General features: G+C 37.6%; 1 non-coding gene across 1 annotated transcript; it reads right to left on the bottom strand.

Moving 5' to 3' along the window:
* Window positions 1-10,591: 10,591 nt before the first annotated feature.
* LOC121213366 (small nucleolar RNA R71) lies at window positions 10,592-10,697 on the bottom strand. Its single transcript, XR_005908748.1, has one exon. It is a non-coding gene; the product is annotated as a small nucleolar RNA R71 (small nucleolar RNA).
* Window positions 10,698-23,130: the final 12,433 nt, after the last annotated feature.

The raw sequence follows: 23,130 nt of genomic DNA, 5'->3' as shown, positions 1-23,130 counted from the left end.
GAACTTGAGGAAGATATTTACATACAACAATCAGAGGGTTTTGTAGTCTCAGAAAAAGAGAACTATGTTTGCTTGCTGAGAAAGTATCTTTACGGTTTGAAACAGTCACCAAGACAGTGGTACAAGAGGTTTGATTCCTTTATGACTTCTCATGATTTCAAAAGAAGTAGTTTAGACAATTGTGTTTACTTTAAGAAAAATAGTGATGGTTCTTTTGTGTATCTACATCTTTATGTTGATGACATGTTGATAGCAGCAAAAGATAAAGGAGAGATAAGAAAGGTCAAAGCCCAACTAAGTGAAGAATTTGAGATGAAAGATTTAGGGCTAGCAAAGAAGATACTTGGTATGGAGATTCTCAAAGATAGAAAATCAAGTAAATTGTACCTAAGTCAGAAGGGGTACACTGAGAAAGTTCTTTGCAGGTTCAATATGCAGAGTACTAAGCCTGTTAGTACTCCTTTAGTAGCCCATCTTAGACTTTCATCGGTTTTGTCTCCATAATCAGATAATGAGATTGAGTACATGTCACATGTTCCATACTCTAGTGCAGTGGGATCTCTCATGTATGCTATGGTTTGTTCACGTCCAGATTTATCATATGCAGTCAGTGCAGTTAGCAAATACATGGCGAATCCCGATAAAGAACACTGAAAAGTAGTTCAGTGGATTCTAAGATACTTACAAGGTACTACTAATGTTTGCTTACAGTTTGGAAGAACTAGAGATGGATTCATTGGGTATGTTGATGCTGATTTTGCTGAAGACCTTGATAAAAGAAGATCTTTCACAGGTTATGTCTTTACAATTGGAGGTTGTGCAATTAGTTGGAAAGCCACTTTGCAAACTACAGTCGCTTTGTCTACCACTGAAGCTGAGTACATGGTGATTACTGAGGCTTGTAAAGAAGCTATTTGGTTGAAGGGACTATTTAGTGAACTCAATGAAGACCTTCAAATCAGTACAGTATTTTGTGACAGTCAGAGTTCCATCTTCCTTACAAAACATCAAATGTTTCATGAGAGAGCAAAACATATTGATGTTCGGTATCATTTTGTTCGTGATATTATTGCTCGTGGTGATATTGTTGTGAGCAAAATTAGTACTCAAGAAAATCCTGCAGATATGATGACTAAGTCACTTCCTATAATCAAGTTTGAGCATTGCTTAGACTTGGTTGGTGTTCATTGTTGAAGTTAAACCCTTAAGGGGTTTTATGGAAGAGGTGGAGAACTTGTTCATTAAAAGTTCGCGATGAAGAACTTGTTCATTGAGAATTTGTGTCAAGGTGGAGATTGTTAGAATTAAGTGACCGGAATTCTTATTTAATAAAATACGATGGAAGATAAAATAAAAGTAAAATCCATATAGAACTAGACTTCTTTTATTTTATTTTAGAATAAGGTTTTTAAACCTTATTAAACTCCATCTATTTTATATTAATTAGGATAAGGTGTTTCAATCCTACTAGAATATGGCTTTACAAGCCTATAAATAGACATAGTCTATTCCTCTTGTATCAGATTCAAATTTTCGACATAGGGAATTTTCTTCTCCTCTGCCCGTGGTTTTTTCCCGAAAGGGTTTCCACGTAAAATTTGTGTGTTCTTTATTTTATTTTTCACAGAAAGAAATATAATAAAAAAGTAAAGAATTTGACTTAGGTATAATAAAATTGAGCTAATTGATTTGAGGACTTAAATTTCATAAAATAAACTTGTATTGTTGGAGTGAACTTATATGATAATGGGTTTGGAAAGTAATTGGTTAATTGGCATTAAAACACGACTAAAATAAAATATGGTATAAAATGATGGGAAGAAATTATGAAAATAGGCAAACTTATATTATGAAAATGAAGAGATAATAAATTGCTTAACAAGCATTTGATTATGATTGATTGATAATAAAACATGTAACAACATTGTTACCTAGAAAATGTGTGAATCATGTGTTAATGAATGGATGCTCAAAGAGCTTCAAGTATATGATTTGGATATATGTTTTATATTATGAAGCTGATCTTTATTTATATGCAAGTGTTAATGTGATTTATTATGTAATGTCCTAGTAAACTTAGTGCTTAGTGAGGATATAATTGGCATGACATAGGGATTGATTAGCATGTGTATGTTAGAAGACTATGGTTAAAAGATGCCTTAAGGCGTAGAAATTATATGTATTATGGAACCATTTCTAGGATGTTCAGATGGATGTGCTTCTAGTGCAATATTTTAGGCTGATCAGTTGGAATCCCCTGTATCCAAATTTAGGTGTACTAAGGTTCACTAAGGACAAAATGAGTAAAACATTTATAATAAGATTTGAATGTGAAAGTAAATTTCGATAAGTGAAATTGAGTAACATAAACTAAGGGCAAAGAATAATGTAAGCATAATAATGTGAATAAAAAACCTAATTAATGAGAAAATTGTATTGAATTTATAAGTGAGAAATATCAAGGAGAAAATTCCTAAACACCTAACTAATGTAACGAACTTATTTATAAATGATTGAATCTCAAGACAAATTCAAGAATAAATAAACTCACACCATTGCATAAGGGTCTAATTGGACATAAAACTTGTAAGTGTAAAAGGCAGAACAATAATATGAAAGTAGGAAATTCCTTGTGTACTTACTAAGCTCTTTGAGCTTAACATGTCAGTGCTTTAAATAGGTAGGTATCAGATTCGATGAGAAATATAAGGTCTACGCTTGAGAGCTTCACATCATCAATCATCTGGAAGCTGTGCATCATTTTTTGGAATGCCTTAGTATTAGAAATTGGAATGTACAGAAATACTTAACTTGGATTTGAATTTTGAAAAATTTGATATGTATTTCAAGCTATTTATATGTTTGTAATGAAGTTTTATTTCATAGTTTAATTTGATTGTGTTTATGGCTTATAACATGTGTTTAAATGAGGTTTAAAACTGACATATAAAACTTTGGGACATATAGAAATGATAGGGACAAGTTTAGGCATGATTTTCAAGTGTTTTTGGGATGTCCAATACGTGACGTCGCAACCTAGGCTTTCGATGTTGCAACCTTTCATTTCTCACATTGTAATATTGCCAAACAGCAAGTGACATCATGACGTCACATGTTTTGACATCACGACCTCAGGCCCTAGTTAAGCCTTGTACATCGCTTTATCCCACTTCACAACTTTGGCCCGTTTTTACTCCTAAGGGCTCATTTTTTACTTGGACACTTCCAATCACCCACAAAATAATTCTACATAATTTAAAATTCTTTCCAAAACCCTTAAATTTTTAATTAAATTTCTATGGTTTTAAAAAATTGTTTAAAGCTCTAAATTTTAAATAATTCTAAAGTTTTGTTTTGTCTAAAGTGCTCTGATAACACCTCCCACTAGTTTCGTACGTTGAGATGAGTGAGGGTGTTATATTTGTGGTATAAAATCCTAAATTTAGTTGGTTCTAGGAAGAAATCAAGCATGGGAGTAAAATATAAGTGTATATACCAATTATGAGTTAAAGGTGATACAATCCCAAGTAGTTTATGGTAAACTGTGACGAATTTCTTAGCAATTTGGTAATTAGTTGATACATTTGATTAGTGTGTACTAGAAATGAGTATGATTTTGAGACTTATCAAATTAGAGTCTTTGGTAAGGTTTGATCCATTTGTGGCCATATTGAGATGGCAATATGAGAACACCTCTTAAAGGTAAATGATGTTCGATACACAATGGTAACCTTGAGATACATTAAGTGAAATCTTTGTGCTAGCAAGCTTATGACTAACTTGTGTAGAATAATGAAAGGAGCTTATGTGATTTGTTATGTGTGACCAATTTGGAAACGTGGATGAGATTTATGGTAAGTGTAGGCTTCACTAAGAATTTCTTTTATATTTTTCTCTAAACTAGAATATGAATTAGAGTACGAGAAAAGTTTAAGAATTGTGAATAATGATTTATTAATACTAATGATGTGATGTAAATCGTGATAAGTTTTATAATTTATGATTGTCCGTTCTTGAAAACTAACTATTATCACGACAAAGGTAAGCGCACCTTATCGAACAGTAGTATAGCTTATGGCAAGACCGGGATGTCGAACCCAAAGGAACTAAAAGTACTAGTATTAACTCTTTTTTTTATTATCTAGCCTAAAAATAAACGGGTTTGTTTTATCTAAACTAATTACTAAACTAAGAATGCACAGAAAGTAAATTGGGGAAATACTTTTGGGAAAAACTGATTGATTTGGATCCACCTAGACTTCACTTGTTATTTGACTCTGAATCAGATGATTTATTCATTTGACTTGATCTGTAGAAATCCCTAATTTATATTATTATCTTTCTCGAGACTAACAACATCTAACCCTAGGTTGATTAATTGAAATATCTTTCCAATTAAACCCCCTAGTCTTGCATTAACTCGATCTATGGATTCCTTTATTAGGTTTCACCCTAATCCGGTAAAATTATGTCACCCTATGTCTAGGCGTGCAATCAACTTCGCTCAATTATGCTAGATCTACTCTTAGACAGGGACTTTTTCTCCTCTGAATAAGCACATCAATACTTGAATCAATATCCCAGAATATTAAAACAAGATTTAAGAACACATAGTTAAGAATAAATCAAATATTTATCATATATTTCAAAAAATAATAACAAGATCCGTCTTAGGTTTCATTCCCCTAGGTATTTAGGGGGTTTAGTTCATATTTATGAAAGAAAACATCTCAAAAGATTAATGATAACAAAACATAAAGAAAACCCAATAACTCTTGGAGGGAATTAAAGGGAGATCTTCAGTCTTGAAGGTGAATCCGCCTTCTGAGATGGATCAGTCGGCTTCCTTCGAGTAATTCTTTACTTCCTACTCCGTGTGTTCTCTCTAGGTACCTGCTGAGGTGTTTATATAGGCTTTAGAATGCCTCCAAACCCTCAAGAGTGGCATTTTTCCGAATAGAACTAGGCTTGGGCTCGACAGGGACATGCCTATGTGACACGCCCGTGTAAGGTGGCTTAGGCCGTGTTGTAATCTGTTAAATAGACACAGGCGTGTGAACTACCCGTGTGAGGAAGTCGAGGCCGTTTTGATTTCCTACGTTGGCCCATTTTCTCTGTTTTTGGCCCGTTTCTCACTCTTTTTACTCTCCTATGCTCACCTAAGTATAAAAATGAAATTCAAGGATTAGGAGCATCGAATTCCACAAATCTGATGATAATTCATCCAAAAATATGCTAAGCATGGGATAAAAATATGTATAAATTACGACTTATCAACTAAGACTTTGGTATTTGGAGTGAATTATCAAAAACTCGAACATGTATATAATCTATTTGAAACAAATGAAGTAACCTTTGAAATTTTCAAGACTTGCGAATGGAAAGGACATTCTTGATAAGCTTATGTAGCTAAATTTTAAGACCTTGTGACTTATGTTGAATAAAGTTAATAATTGATTTTTTGTACATGCATTTTGGTTATGACTATGAGAATAAATTTTGAGTTTGGAAAGTGTTGTAAATTGTTGCATATGTGTAACGATTTGTGAACTTTTAAAATTCATGGTTAGAAGAAAATTCAAATTCCTAACATATATGTGGTAATGTTCACGAATGCCAAAATATGTGAAAAGAACAATATAGGATATTACTTTAAGGTTGAGTTGACCTCAAGGTTGTGGATGTTTATAAATACATGAACTCATATCTCTAATGGTTACCTCGAGGCTCCACTAATGCTGCAGAGTCCTAAAGGGTAGGATTAGGAGACATCACTCCAGTCTGAAACCAAATATGGATTTCAAAATTCATCTAAATATTCATTGAGCTTGACATTTTTGGGTTATCAACCCTGTTCTTAAGAATGATCTTGGAGATTGTAACGAGGAATGTGCAAGCGACCAAAGATAGTAACCATGATATGCTTTCTGAGTATCATAGACCTCAAGGTAAACACAAAATATTAATGAAAGTTTTGGCTTTGCATAAGAATTTAGGAATAAGAATTAGCATTAGAAATTAACAGGTACATAAACACTTAATTTAGATTTGAATTTTGTAAAATTTGATTTGTATTTCATGCTATTTTTATGTTTTTAATCAAGCTCTATTTCATGGTTTATTTTGATTGTGCTTATGGCTTGTATCATGTGTTTAAATGAGATTTGAAATTGGTTTATAGAGCTTTGAAACATATAGAAATTATTTGGACATGTTTATACATAACTATGAAGTGTTTTTTAAATGTTTAATAGGTGACATCGCGACCTCGGTGCGACCACATTGTGACCTCACATTTCTCATGTTGGGACATTGCCAACCAACAAGTGTCATCGCGACCTCAAGCCTTGTTTCAACCCTATACATCGCCTTGTCCCTTTGCACTATTTTTTCATATTTTGAATCCCACGGGCTCATTTGTTTTACCTCGAACACATCTAATCACCCACAAAATGAGTCTATATGATTTTAAATTGTTTCTAGAACCCTAAAATTATTTTGATTAAATTTCTATGATTTTTTAAAAAATATTTAAAGCTAAGGATTTTAAATAACTTTGAGATTTCATTCTATCTAAAGTACTCAAGTAGCAACTCTCACTCATACTCTATGTCGAGACGGGTGAGGAAGTGTAATAGTAACTGTACTCTTATGTTTGGGTTAGGGGAATATGTATTGTAATAATATAAGAAAAAAATCAAATGGCCAATATACCTTTTGATAAATTAATTTTCTTTTAGAAATAAAAAAAAATCAAAATGTACCCTTTATTATATAATTTTTAAAATGTAATGCTGACAAGTATAATAAAATGCTTACATCATGGATATATAAAGATTCTGTTATATGAAAATGGTTGCGACTAATTCTAAATATTTGTGTTGATTCTGTTATCTACATTTGTATCTGAGTTTAGGATTTGAATATGAAGTGAAGGAAGTTTGATTTGGCAGTTTAATTGTGCTATTTGATTTGGCGGTAAAATTGCAAAAATTTGAGTGGCAAAGAACCACATAACGGTGTGATTTAGCTGGATGGGTCCACCATAACCCTAAATTGATGTGTAGAAGATGGAAGGGTCTAGTAAACCTTATTTGATGTGATTGGATGGTCGTAAATGGCTTATAGCAGTTAGATAGGTAGGATCATTGCATTCGTTTTGGCATTCAATAGTGTATTGCATATACGTCTGATTGTGTTATTTGTGTACTGATTCATTTATTCAATGTGTATGGATATCATGAATTATTTGAGATTTTTGTTATGTTTGAACAGCTGTTGACACCACTTATTTATGTTTTTCATGGAATCACACTCAGCTTTCGTAGCTTACTTCCTTAGTTATCTTTCTTTTAGGTAAATTGAGTGGATAGGTCTAGATTCAGCGAATCAAAGAGCCTCAGAGTTTTCCGTTCTAGTTTGACTCAAACAAGTATCTATAGTATTTTGATATGGTTTAGTTGGTTTTGTAAATAAGTTTAAGAAAAATATGGTATGGGATTTTCGATTTAAGTTAACTCAGTTGTTTCTATGCTTTGACATTCGATTTAAAGTATGTTGGTTTCTTAGAAAATTTGACAGTTTTCAGTGTTTATTTGAAATTTCAACTGACTATAAACGGTTCATACTTTTACGTCATATTACTTCAAAATTAATATTACTAAGCCCATTTTAGTTTCAAAGCTAGTACATAAGTATTTTTATCTGATTATAAGATAACTGAATGACATTCTATTTTGAGCTATCTCGGTGGCCAATGTGGCCTCCAGAATCTAGTCAAAACTTTTAGACTAAATTTTGGGCTATTACATTTAATGATATCAAAACCAAGTCTGCAAAAACTCGGTTTGTGTTTAAATGTGTCTCCCTGTATGAATTTGAAAAGCGGTATTTTGACCAAAGCATGCCACAGTGTTTTGAAACTATTTTCTTTAAACAAAATGTCAGAGACTCCGATGCTGGTCCGTGTGAAACTTTGAGATTGTAAGATTTAAATGTTTCCGTGTGAAACTCTGAGACTGTAAGATTTAAATGTTTATCTTTGATTCTTTTTTCTATTGTGAAATGATAGATACTTTAAGATTATAGGTGAGGACTATCATGGAATTTGGTGATGAGAAAAAATGTAAGGATCAGGCTAGTGGGACTTTAGATAAGTTCTATGCTTCTCTGGGATATGTATCTGCTCACGAGACAGAGGTCATAGTGACTACGCCAACTACTGGTGGTAGTAACTCAAGGGTTCGTGTGGTTATGCTAACCCAGTTATTGTTGGGAGTTTTGGAGAAAGTTTTCAAGACTATGTTGGAGAAGACCATGGAAGTGGAGAAAGGTAAGTGTGTGGAGTGTAAGGGTAAAAGAAAGGGTAAGGTTCGGAACAAGAGAGGTCTTAGTTCTCCTAGTTTGGAGTTGCAATCTGTGAAGCGGGTTAGGTCTCAGCAAAACTTCGGGAAAGATAATGTGGGAGGTTCTAATAGTGGGACGGATGTGTCGGTATGTGGGTATTTTAAGAAGAGCCACATGGGTGATTGTAGTGATAAACTGTAATTTATACATATTTTTATCCCATATTTAGCACATTTTATGGATGATTACTCCTTAAAATTGGTGAATTCGATGCTCCTAATGCCTTAATTTCATATTTTATACTTAGGTGAGCATAAGAGAGTGAAAGGAAAGAGAAACGGGCCAAAAATGGAGAAAATGAGCCAACGTACGAAATCAACAAGGTCTAGACTTCCTCACACCGGCAGACCACACGGTCGTGTCAATTTGGTAGAATCGAAGCACGACTCACACGGGTGGACCACAAGCCCGTGCCTATTTAACAAGCTTGACCACGGCCTTAAGAAATTGCACATGGGCGTGTCCCTGCCGAGCCCAACTTGAGCCCAATTCGAAAAAAGCTAATTTTGAGGGCTTTTAGGTATTCCAAAGCCCATAAATATACCCTAAAGGAGGAGGAAAAGAGACGCAAAAAGAGGAAGGAAGGAATTACTCGAAGAAAGCCGATTGATCCATCTCATTCATCATCAAGACTGAAGATCTCCCCTCAATTTCCCTTCAGGAGTTTTGGGTTTTCTTTATGTTTTGTATTCATTATTCTTCTAAGATGTTTTCCTTTTTAGTTATGAACTAAATCTCCTAAATACCTAAGGGGAATGAAACCTAAGACGAATCTTGTTATTATTTTCTGAATTGTATGATAAATATTTGACTTTTTCTTAATTATGTGTTCTTAATTCTTGTTTTGATATTCCAGGATATTGATTCAAGTTAAGCTCTTATTCAGAGGAATAGACCCTGTCTAAGAGTACAATTGTCATAATTAAGCGAAGTTTATTGCACGCCTAGAGATAGGGTGACAAGATTTTGCTGGATTAGGGTGAAACCTAATAAAGGGGATCCATAGATCGAGTTAATGTAACCCTAGGGAGTTAATTAGAAAGAGATTTCAATTATTCAACCTAGGGTTAGATGTTGTTAGTCTCGAGAGGGATACTAATATAACTTAGGGATTTCTACAGATCAAGTCAAATGAATAAATCGTCCGATTCAGAGTCAAATCACAAGTAAAGTCTAGGTGGATTTTTCCTTAGGTATTGTCTTAATTCAATCGTTTTTCCAAACGTAATTCCCCAATTCTATTTTCTGTGAATTCTTAGTTTAGTTAATTATATAGTTAAAACAAACCCCATTATTCTTAGGCTAGATAATAAAAAGACAGTCATTACTAGTACTTTTAGTTCCTTTGGGTTCAACGATCCGGTCTTGCGAAAACTATACTACTGTTCGATAGGTACACTTGCCTACATCGTTGTAACAGTTAGTTTCAAGAACGATTAATTATAAATATTTAAAACCTATCACGAATATCACGTATCAAGTTTTTGGCGCCATTTCTGGGGAACTAAGATATTAGGAACACTCAATTTTTATTACTTTAGCCATTTATTTTTCTTGAAAGTTAATTTTATTAATTTTCGTTTTCTTTCTCTTGGCAGGTTTTTATAGTTTATGACTAGAAAAAACCCGTTAGGACCACTACTTTTTGATGAAGAAATCGATCGCACAGCTCGCAAAAACCAAAGAGAAATAAGGCGAAGCTTAAGATACACAGAGAACGAGCAAGAGGACGATATTCAAACCACAACCGAGGAGATGGCTGAAAACCAAGAAAATCCACTACCTCTTGCAATTGCTGTTAATCAAAATCCTGCTCCACGCACTATGTATGATTATGTTAAACCTAATTTAATAGGAACTGAGTCAAGTATAGTTAGACTTGTTTTTGTAGCAAATAATTTTGAACTAAAACCTAACACAATTCAAATGATACAACAGTTTTTTCAATTTGATGGTTTGCAGGACGAGGATCCCAACACTCACTTGGCAAATTTCCTAGAATTTTGTGATACCTTTAAAATTAATGGCATTTCTGATGACATCATTTGCCTTCGGTTGTTTCCCTTTTCGTTAAGGAACAAAGCTAAACAATGGTTGAACTCGTTACCACGAGGGTCAATTACTACTTGGGAACAAATGACCGAAAAATTTTTATTAAAATATTTTTCGCCAGCTAAAATAGCCAAATTACGTAATGATATCTCTTTGTTTGTGCAGATGGACTTAGAAACTCTTTACGATGCATGGGAGAGATACAAGGACCTAACGCGAAGGTGTCCTCACCATGGATTACCACTCTGGCTACAGGTTCAAACGTTCCATAATGGCCTGAATTCTTCAACTCAGCAGATGATTGATGCAGTAGCCAGGGGAACCATGTGACAGCCCAAAGTTGACCCTAGTCGGGAAGTGGTTTCGGGACCGCTAAACCGAGTCACCGAAATGTTTGAATGTGATACTTATTGTCTAGAATATGTAATTATGAATGTGTGAAAATTTCAAGCTTCAATTTGGTTGATTTCATGTGAATTTAGTCAATAGGACTTATGTGAGAAAATTCTAAAATGTGATAGGTCAATGTGTGAGGACCTATTAGTGCATGTGGACAAAGGGGGGACTTGCATGTCAAATTCCCCCCCCTAATGAGTAGTGGCCGGCCATGACAAGGAATGATGGGCAAAACATGTCATGAAACATGTTTTGTTAATGGAAGAATAAAATAAGGAGTATGGGTAATAAAGAAATGGAAACAAAAGAAAAAAAAAATGTGTAGTTGCCCCCCCCCATTGCCGTGAGCTAAAGAGAAGAAAGGAGAAAAATTTGTGTTCATCCTTTCTCACCTTCATTTTAGCCTAAATTAGAAAGAAAAACAAAGAAAAAAATTTCTCATCCTTTGGTTCATCCTTGGCCAAAAATTTTAAGGAGGAAAGAAGAAGAAAGGTGAAGAGATTTGGCCATGCATGTAGCTAGGCTAAGGTATGTTTGATGATGTTTCATGAGATGCATGCATGATTTAGTTGTTAGCTTGAGTTCTACCTAGCCCATGGTCTAAATCTTGCTATGTGATGGAAATGGCACTTGACCATGGATGCATCATTCTTGGTTGATGTTTGATGTTGTGGTGATGAGGTATGAGGATGAGTTAAGATTCGGCCTAGGTGGAGGTTATGTTAATGCCATTGCATGCAAAATATGAAGCTTGTTAATGATGCATGTGATGATGGCTTGATGATTCTTGAACCTCCTTTTTAGCATTTTTGTGTGAGCACATATGTGCATTGGTTGCTAAATGGAGAAGAATCGGCTAGCAAGATGTGTGCTAAGGCCGAATGTAACTTTGCATGTTAATGAGCAATGCATGTGTTAAATTGATGAAAAGGGGGAGGATGCTTTACTAGTGTGTATATGTGTGTATTAAGTGTTGAAATCGACCCCAAAAATAGACATGCATATTCGGCCAAGGGGAAAGAAATTAGCTAATATGTTGTGTTGATGCATGATTTTTGCATGTATGAGACTTTAATGTCTAATGTATAAATATGGGCTAAGTGCCTTGTGTTCATTTTTTGATGCCTAAATGATGAAATCAATTTATTTGTTTGATTAAGCTCAAGAGCAAAGGGGAAATAAATCCGATAAAGGGAAGGAAAAAGTGGTTGAATAGCTAGCGGAATCGTTCGACAACACCCGAGGTAAGTTCTTGAGTAAGAGAGCTTAAATTACAATGTGATTAAATCATGCTCTATGTGTGGCTATTGAGCCGAATGTGCAAGGACGATATATGCCTTGTGTTTGAGTTTCGCAAATGAAAATGAAATGTGAATGTGCATGATTAATTGAATGCTGTCCGGGCTAAGTCCCGAAGGCTTTGTGCTAAGTGAATATATCCGGACTAAGATCCGAAGGCCTTTGTGCGAGATACTAAATCCGGGTTAAGTCCCGAAGGCATTCGTGCGAGTTATTAAATCCGGGTTAAGTCCCGAAGGCATTCGTGCGAGTTGTTAAATCCGGGTTATGTCCCGAAGGCATTGTGTGAGTTACTAAAACCGGGCTATGTCCCGAAGGCACTTGAACGAGGAGCTATATCCGGTTAAATTCCGAAGGTACGTGATTTGGAAATGAATGCGCTTGCTGTAAAATTCCAGCTAATACTCGAAAAACATCCCAATATTGGGATATGTTACGTATGTGTTGAATTTAATCGAGCCCTTACAAATAAATGTTCGCTCAGTTGATAAACGAGCTACCGGCCTTCGGCCAAGTTAGTTTATTGTGTATGTACATAAGGGTTGTTAATGTTGTGAAGCAAGTTTGATATCGGTAAATTGCGTATTATGAAATATTCCGTTTAGCTAAATGTGTGCTATTATTTGTGCATGCTGGAATTCCTTGCTCAAACTTACTAAGCATAAATTGCTTACTCGTTACATTGCTCCTCTGTTTTATAGATTTTTGGTTCTCCAGCTATCGGACTCGGGATCTTGAAGTCGAAGTCGCCCACACTATCAAAGGCTCTTTTGGGTACTATTTTGGTTGAATTTTGATATGGCATGTATAGGACTACCCATTGTTGTCTTTCGAGTACTTTATGAAATGTATAAGTGTACAGCCATGCGAAAATGGCTTGTAGAAGTGGAGTATGGCATTAGACCATTCGTATTTATGAATGTATAAATGGTTTCATGATGTAACTATAGTTGGAATGGAAGTGTTGAGCAAATGATCAGCCACTAGAATGGCTAAGTATGATCATATGTGGGCTTATGTATGACAAGGCCCTAGTTGGTCCATGAAACCCCAAATTAGGTAAGGTTTACTTTGAAAACAGAAGCTGATAGCAGCAGTGGTGTGGATTGGAAAAATCACAAGAATTCGTAGGAGTGGAATTAAATAGTGAATAAATTATGTAATCGAACCTTGATGAATCTACTTTCATATGGAAGTAACGAAACAATCATAGGAACAGTACAGTAAGAGATATTCGGGTTCTTGTGGAACAGGGCCAGAACAGTTTCTGGATTCCCTGTTCCGCCTTTGGAAATTCACTATAAATTGACCAGAGATAATTAGGGGTCATACCATATATGTATGGATTCCTCTATGAGTCTAGTTTCCATAAAAACAAACGGCATCAGTATTGAAGCTCTGTGCAGAGAGATATCCCAGTCGTAATGGGAAAGGGTCAGTGTAGTCGACCCCTGTAACATGGGAGACTTTGACTAATAAACTGTACTAATTGGCCCGACCAAAAATTCTAGAAAAAAATGCATAGGTGGGGACATGAGTCTAGTTTTAGGGAAAAATCACAAAACTGAATTTCGAGTTGTGAAACTCAAGATATGATTTTTGAAGTGACTAGTACTCAGACTGGGCAGTGTCTGGAAAATTTTTTCAAAGTTTGTTAACATCTCGTGTCCGACTCCGGTGCCGGTCTCGGGTTCGGGGTGTTACATTTTATTGGTATCAGAGCTACGGTTTAGTCGATTCTAGGACTACCGTAATGTTTTGGGTCTAGCTATACATGCCATTTTATGTGATTACTTGATAGTGTGGTGATTTCTGACAATTGTAAATGTGTTTATTTATAGTAATGGATCCCGATCGTGACCGAGAGGTAGCTGATGATCTTGAGAGTGTAGCGCCTGCTCCCGCACAAGGGACAGTGCCGGCAGACTCTCAACCTAATGCTAGTAATCCGAATGATGAAGCTAGACAAGCATTCTATAGCGTGATGAATGATTGGTTTAACCAATACATTCGAACTAATATGGCTGTTCCACAACCTCCATTCCCGACAAATACTACCCCCGCACCTACAATACCACCGGTAACGGACCAAATAAGGTCAAATAAGCCCCCAGTTGACAGAATCCGAAAACATGGGGCTACTGAATTTAAGGCTATGGATAGCGATGATGCCGAGCAAGCTGAATTTTGGCTGGACAACACTATCCGGGTACTCGATGAGCTATCTTGTACACCCGATGAATGCCTAAAGTGTGCTATCTCCTTGCTACGTGATTCTGCCTACTATTGGTGGAGTACTCTGACTTCTATTGTGCCCCGAGAGCAAGTAACTTGGGAGTTTTTCCAAACTGAGTTTCGGAAAAAGTATATCAGTCAGAGATTTGTTGATCAAAAACGGAAGGAATTTCTTGAGCTTAAGCAAGGCTCCATGTCGGTTACTGATTACGAGCGAAAATTTGTTAGACTTAGCAAGTACGCTCGGGAATGTGTTTCGTCCGAAGCTATTATGTGTAAACGCTTCGAGGATGGGCTGAATGAAGATATAAAAATGTTCGTTGGCGTTCTTGAAATACGAGAGTTCGTGGTACTTGTTGAACGAGCTTGTAAAGCCGAAGAGCTTAGAAAAGAAAAGCAAAGAGTTGATGAGGGAACTGGAGAGTTTCGTAAAAGATCCTCGGGGAGGTCTCTTCAACAGACATCGAAGAGATTTCGAGATGATGCGGGCCAGTTTAGAGGCACTTCGGGCCTTTTTGGACGAGATCGGATCGACCCCCTGTGGGTACACGAGGCACTTCGGTCGCCAGTGTTGGGAATGAACGTCGAGATAGGACGAAATGCCGATATTGCGGTAAATGGCATTCGGGGAGTTGTAGATTTCCTGACCGCTCCTGTTACAAATGCGGATCAGTTGACCACTTCATTAAAGATTGCCCGAGGTTGTCGGGACAGAATGCAAATCAGAGTGGGAGACCGGGTGCTACCACTGCTCGAGGTAGACCATCTGGAAATATGGGCAATGCTAGTGGTGGTCAGAGAGGATCTAGGGATGATATAACCAGATCCGAAGCCCGTGCGCCTGCTAGAGCTTATGCTATACGTGCCCGCGAGGATGCTTCTTCGCCTGATGTTATTACCGGTACATTCACTCTCTTTGATACTATTGTAATTGCTTTGATTGACCCCGGTTCTACTCATTCCTACATATGTGAAACCTTAGCATCCAGTAAGACTTTACCTATTGAGTCTACTGAGTTCGTAATTCGGGTGTCAAATCCCTTGGGTCTTTACGTGCTTGTCGACAAAGTGTGTAAGAAATGTCCCCTGGAAATTCGAGGTTCCTGTTTTCCGGCGGACTTGATGCTTTTGCCGTTTGATGAATTTGATGTTATCCTTGGGTTGGATTGGTTGACCGCGCATGATGCGATTGTGAATTGCAAGAGCAAGACTATTGATTTGAGGTGCGCAAATAACGAAGTAGTCCGAATTGAGTCTGCGGACTTGGAGGGGATGCCAGCTGTAATATCAGCAATGTTGGCACAGAAATATGTAAGAAAAGGGTGCGAAGCATACCTTGCGTATGTACTTGGTGACAAAGAATTTGAAAAGAAACCCGAATCTGTGCCGGTGGTTTGTGAATACCCGGATGTTTTTTCGGAAGAATTACCGGGTTTACCACCTGTTCAGGAGGTAGAGTTTGGTATTGAGCTTGTACCTGGGACTACGCCGATTTCGATAGCTCCGTATCGTATGGCACCAACCGAGTTAAAGGAGTTGAAAGCTCAGTTGCAAGAACTGACGGATAGAGGTTTCGCTCGACCAAGTTTCTCACCTTGGGGTGCACCAGTATTGTTCGTGAAAAAGAAGGACGGAACCATGAGGTTGTGCATTGACTATCGTCAGCTGAATAAAGTGACGATAAAGAACAAATATCCGTTGCCGCGCATCGATGATTTGTTCGACCAACTGAAGGGAGCCTCAGTGTTCTCAAAAATAGATTTGAGATCGGGCTATTATCAGTTGCGAATCCGAGATTCAGATATTCCCAAAACTGCCTTCAGAACGAGATATGGTCACTACGAATTCTTAGTGATGCCGTTTGGGCTCACTAATGCCCCTGCAGTATTTATGGATTTGATGAATCGGATCTTCAGGCCGTATTTGGATCGGTTCGTAGTGGTGTTCATTGATGACATTTTGGTCTATTCAAGAGACGAGACCGAACATGCTGAGCATCTGAGGCTAGTGCTGCAAATTTTGCGGGATAAGCAGTTATATGCTAAGTTTAGTAAGTGTGAGTTCTGGTTAAGAGAGGTTAGCTTCTTGGGTCATGTGGTATCCGCGTCGGGTATTCGAGTTGACCCGAACAAAATTTCAGCCATACTTGACTGGAAACCTCCGAGAAATGTTACTGAAGTTCGGAGCTTTTTGGGGCTCGCCGGTTATTACCGACGATTTGTGAAAGGTTTCTCGATGATAGCCACACCAATGACGAAGCTACTTCAAAAGGATGTTAAGTTCGAGTGGACGGAGAAATGTCAGAAAAGTTTCGACCAACTGAAAACTCATTTGACTGAAGCTCCAATTTTGGTGCAACCCGAATCAGGTAAAGAGTTTGTCATCTATAGTGACGCATCCCTACTTGGGTTGGGTTGCGTATTGATGCAAGAAGGTCGAGTCGTGGCCTATGCGTCGAGACAATTGAAGCCACACGAGAGGAATTATCCGACCCATGATCTCGAACTAGCTGCCATCGTGTTTGCTTTAAAAATATGGCGACATTATCTGTTTGGTGAGAAGTGCCATGTATTTTCGGATCACAAAAGTCTCAAATATTTGATGACTCAACGAGACTTGAATCTGCGACAAAGACGTTGGCTTGAGTTGTTGAAAGATTACGAGCTTGTCATTGATTACCACCCGGGAAAGGCTAACGTGGTTGCGGACGCCTTAAGCCGGAAGTCATTGTTTGCTTTGCGAGCGATGAACGTGCATTTGTCTGTTCTACCAGACAGTGTGTTAGTAGCTGAATTAAAAGCTAAACCATTATTGACTCACCAAATTCGTGAAGCTCAGAAAGTCGATGATGAATTGGTTGCAAAACGGGCTAAGTGTTTTCCGAACGAGGAATCGGAGTTTCAAATTGATGATGATGATTGTTTGAGGTTCAGAAATCGTTTGTGTGTTCCAAGGAATTCGGAACTCATTTCGATGATTCTGAACGAAGCCCATTGTAGCCGAATGTCAATTCACCCGGGGAGTACGAAAATGTACAACGATTTGAAACGTCAATTTTGGTGGCATGGTATGAAACGGGACATCTCCGACTTTGTTTCGAGATGTTTGATATGTCAACAAGTGAAAGCGGAACATCAAGTGCCTTCAGGATTACTCCAGTCGATCATGATACCCGAGTGGAAATGGGATCGAGTCACAATGGACTTTGTGTCCGGACTGCCCTTGTCAGCAAGTAAGAAGGATGCGATATGGGTTATTGTTGATAGACTGACTAAGTCAGCTCATTTCATCCCCGTACGTACGGATTTTCATTGGAGAAACTAGCTGAATTGTACGTTTATCAAATTGTGAGATTACACGGGGTACCTGTTTCTATCGTGTCGGATAGAGATCCGAGATTCACCTCACGATTTTGGAAGAAATTGCAAGAAGCTCTGGGTACCAAGCTGCATTTTAGCACTGCTTTTCACCCCCAAACCGATGGTCAATCCGAACGGATAATTCAGATACTTGAGGATATGTTGAGATGTTGCATCCTCGAGTTCAGTAGTTCATGGGAACGGTATTTACCTTTGATTGAATTCGCTTACAACAATAGTTTTCAATCAAGTATTAAGATGGCACCTTACGAGGCTTTGTACGGTCGTAAATGCCGTACACCATTGTTTTGGACCGAGCTCGGTGAAAGTAAAATTTTCGGAGTTGATTTGATTAGAGATGCTGAACAGAAGGTAAAGGTAATCCATGAAAGTCTGAAGGTAGCCACGGATCGTCAGAAATCGTACGCAGATTTGAAACGAAAAGACATCGAGTATCAGGTGGGAGACAAAGTGTTCCTTAAGGTTTCACCTTGGAAAAAGATACTCAGGTTCGGCCGTAAGGGCAAGTTGAGCCCAAGATTCATTGGGCCGTACGAAATCTCCGAGCGAGTTGGCCCGGTTGCGTATAGATTGATTTTGCCCCCGGAGCTTGAAAAGATTCATGATGTCTTTCATGTTTCGATGCTTCGACGCTATCGATCTGATCCATCGCATATAATTAGCCCATCAGAGGTTGAAATTCAAGTCGACATGAGCTATGAAGAAGAACCGATGCGTATCCTAGCTCGTGAAGTGAAGGAGTTGCGAAACAAAAGAGTTCCGCTAGTAAAGGTGTTATGGCTCAAACACAGGATCGAGGAAGCAACTTGGGAGACCGAGAGCTCGATGAAAGAACGATACCCAAACCTATTTACCGGTAAGATTTTCGGGGACGAAAATTTCTTAAGTGGGGGAGAGTTGTGACAGCCCAAAGTTGACCCTAGTCGGGAAGTGGTTTCGGGACCGCTAAACCGAGTCACCGAAATGTTTGAATGTGATACTTATTGTCTAGAATATGTAATTATGAATGTGTGAAAATTTCAAGCTTCAATTTGGTTGATTTCATGTGAATTTAGTCAATAGGACTTATGTGAGAAAATTCTAAAATGTGATAGGTCAATGTGTGAGGACCTATTAGTGCATGTGGACAAAGGAGGGACTTGCATGTCAAATTCCCCCCCCTAATGAGTAGTGGCCGGCCATGACAAGGAATGATGGGCAAAACATGTCATGAAACATGTTTTGTTAATGGAAGAATAAAATAAGGAGTATGGGTAATAAAGAAATGGAAACAAAAGAAAAAAAAATGTGTAGTTGCCCCCCCATTGCCGTGAGCTAAAGAGAAGAAAGGAGAAAAATTTGTGTTCATCCTTTCTCACCTTCATTTTAGCCTAAATTAGAAAGAAAAACAAAGAAAAAAATTTCTCATCCTTTGGTTCATCCTTGGCCAAAAATTTTAAGGAGGAAAGAAGAAGAAAGGTGAAGAGATTCGGCCATGCATGTAGCTAGGCTAAGGTATGTTTGATGATGTTTCATGAGATGCATGCATGATTTAGTTGTTAGCTTGAGTTCTACCTAGCCCATGGTCTAAATCTTGCTATGTGATGGAAATGGCACTTGACCATGGATGCATCATTCTTGGTTGATGTTTGATGTTGTGGTGATGAGGTATGAGGATGAGTTAAGATTCGGCCTAGGTGGAGGTTATGTTAATGCCATTGCATGCAAAATATGAAGCTTGTTAATGATGCATGTGATGATGGCTTGATGATTCTTGAACCTCCTTTTTAGCATTTTTGTGTGAGCACATATGTGCATTGGTTGCTAAATGGAGAAGAATCGGCTAGCAAGATGTGTGCTAAGGCCGAATGTAACTTTGCATGTTAATGAGCAATGCATGTGTTAAATTGATGAAAAGGGGGAGGATGCTTTACTAGTGTGTATATGTGTGTATTAAGTGTTGAAATCGACCCCAAAAATAGACATGCATATTCGGCCAAGGGGAAAGAAATTAGCTAATATGTTGTGTTGATGCATGATTTTTGCATGTATGAGACTTTAATGTCTAATGTATAAATATGGGCTAAATGCCTTGTGTTCATCTTTTTGATGCCTAAATGATGAAATCAATTTATTTGTTTGATTAAGCTCAAGAGCAAAGGGGAAATAAATCCGATAAAGGGAAGGAAAAAGTGGTTGAATAGCTAGCGGAATCGTTTGACAACACCCGAGGTAAGTTCTTGAGTAAGAGAGCTTAAATTACAATGTGATTAAATCATGCTCTATGTGTGGCTATTGAGCCGAATGTGCAAGGACGATATGTGCCTTGTGTTTGAGTTTCGCAAATGAAAATGAAATGTGAATGTGCATGATTAATTGAATGCTGTCCGGGCTAAGTCCCGAAGGCTTTGTGCTAAGTGAATATATCCGGACTAAGATCCGAAGGCCTTTGTGCGAGATACTAAATCCGGGTTAAGTCCCGAAGGCATTCGTGCGAGTTATTAAATCCGGGTTAAGTCCCGAAGGCATTCGTGCGAGTTGTTAAATCCGGGTTATGTCCCGAAGGCATTGTGTGAGTTACTAAAACCGGGCTATGTCCCGAAGGCACTTGAACGAGGAGCTATATCCGGTTAAATTCCGAAGGTACGTGATTTGGAAATGAATGCGCTTGCTGTAAAATTCCAGCTAATACTCGAAAAACATCCCAATATTGGGATATGTTACGTATGTGTTGAATTTAATCGAGCCCTTACAAATAAATGTTCGCTCAGTTGATAAACGAGCTACCGGCCTTCGGCCAAGTTAGTTTATTGTGTATGTACATAAGGGTTGTTAATGTTGTGAAGCAAGTTTGATATCGGTAAATTGCGTATTATGAAATATTCCGTTTAGCTAAATGTGTGCTATTATTTGTGCATGCTGGAATTCCTTGCTCAAACTTACTAAGCATAAATTGCTTACTCGTTACATTGCTCCTCTGTTTTATAGATTTTTGGTTCTCCAGCTATCGGACTCGGGATCTTGAAGTCGAAGTCGCCCACACTATCAAAGGCTCTTTTGGGTACTATTTTGGTTGAATTTTGATATGGCATGTATAGGACTACCCATTGTTGTCTTTCGAGTACTTTATGAAATGTATAAGTGTACAGCCATGCGAAAATGGCTTGTAGAAGTGGAATATGGCATTAGACCATTCGTATTTATGAATGTATAAATGGTTTCATGATGTAACTATAGTTGGAATGGAAGTGTTGAGCAAATGATCAGCCACTAGAATGGCTAAGTATGATCATATGTGGGCTTATGTATGACAAGGCCCTAGTTGGTCCATGAAACCCAAATTAGGTAAGGTTTACTTTGAAAACAGAAGCTGATAGCAGCAGTAGTGTGGATTGGAAAAATCACAAGAATTCGTAGGAGTGGAATTAAATAGTGAATAAATTATGTAATCGAACCTTGATGAATCTACTTTCATATGGAAGTAACGAAACAATCATAGGAACAGTACAGTAAGAGATATTCGGGTTCTTGTGGAACAGGGCCAGAACAGTTTCTGGATTCCCTGTTCCGCCTTTGGAAATTCACTATAAATTGACCAGAGATAATTAGGGGTCATACCATATATGTATGGATTCCTCTCTGAGTCTAGTTTCCATAGAAACAAACGGCATCAGTATTGAAGCTTTGTGCAGAGAGATATCCCAGTCGTAATGGGAAAGGGTCAGTGTAGTCGACCCCTGTAACATGGGAGACTTTGACTAATAAACTGTACTAATTGGCCCGACCAAAAATTCTAGAAAAAAATACATAGGTGGGGACATGAGTCTAGTTTCAGGGAAAAATCACAAAACTGAATTTCGAGTTGTGAAACTCAAGATATGATTTTTGAAGTGACTAGTACTCAGACTGGGCAGTGTCTGGAAATTTTTTTCAAAGTTTGTTAACATCTCGTGTCCGACTCCGATGCCGGTCTCGGGTTCGGGGTGTTACAAACCATCAATAACAAAACACCTGAAGAGGCTTATGAAATTATAGAGGAGATGTCACTGAATAACTATCACTGGCAAGTTATGAGGACAAAGCCAACGAAAACAGCCGGTGTTTATAATGTCGATTCGGTCACCATCTTCTCTAATAAGGTAGAACTCTTGAATAAGAAAATTGATGGTTTTCTTAGTTCTTCACAGGTTCATCCAGTAATGCAGTACAAAGCAAGTGAAGGCAGATCAAGCAATTCAAAATATCAATCCTTTGGCCACAGCATAGAGAACGAACAATTAAATTACATGGGTAATAATCCTCGATCTCAGAATAATCCTTATAGTAATACTTATAATGCAGTTTGGAGGAACCACCCAAATTTCTCCTAGGATGGTCAAGGGAATCAAAGGCCACAGAATCCTCCAGGTTTTCAACAACCACCCTATCAACAGGAAACGAAACTAAACCTTGAAGAGATGCTATCTAAATTTATCTCGTTGTCAGAAACTCGTTTTTAGAATACTGAGACAACACTTAAATATCAACAAGCATCGATCCAAGGGCTCGAAAATCAAATTGGACAGCTGGCTAAGATGATTTCCGAAAGAGCACCAGGAAATCTACCTAGTAACACCGAACCCAATCCAGAAGCACATGTGAAAGCAGTTACAGTAAGGAGTGGGAAAGTGTTAGCTGAATCAGAGAAGAAGCCACAACAAGAAGCTAACAAAAGCAAAGGAGAGGAGGTAAAACCCGAAAGCAATGACAATCCAATACCGAAGGAATATAAACCACCAATTCCATACCCAAAAAAGAAGCAAGATCGCATGGATGCACAATTTGGTAAATTCCTTGAACTTTTTAAACAACTACATATTAACTTACCTTTTGTTGAAGCTATATCGCAGATGCCTACATACGCAAAATTTTTAAAGGAGCTCCTAACAAACAAAAGGAAATTTGAAGACTTATCTACAGTGGAACTTAACGAGGAATGCTCGGCTATACTCCAAAACAAACTGCCAACCAAACTAAAAGATCCAGGAAGTTTTACTATACCCTACTTAATTGGTAGTTTTAACGTTGATAAGGTACTAGCTGATTTAGGTGCTAACATTAATTTGATGCCATATAAAATGTTTAAACAACTTGGTTTTGGGGAACCTAAATCCACTAAGATGAGCATTCAACTAGCTGATAGATCTGTTAAATATCCTAGGGGTATTATAGAGGACATTCTTGTAAAAGTAGATAAATTTATATTCCCTGTTGACTTCGTTGTGCTTGATATGGATGAAGATGTTGAAGTGCCTTTAATCTTAAGGCGTCCAGTTTTAGCCACTATTAGGGTTGTTATTGATGTAGGTGATGGTAAAATGGTACTTAGAGTAGGTGACGAAGA

Source organism: Gossypium hirsutum, chromosome A13 (assembly GCF_007990345.1).
Source record: "Gossypium hirsutum isolate 1008001.06 chromosome A13, Gossypium_hirsutum_v2.1, whole genome shotgun sequence".
In the NCBI taxonomy this organism is placed as follows: Eukaryota; Viridiplantae; Streptophyta; class Magnoliopsida; order Malvales; family Malvaceae; genus Gossypium; species Gossypium hirsutum.
The sequence above is the reverse complement of the archived record's forward strand: the minus strand, read 5'-3'. Positions and strand labels throughout refer to the sequence as shown.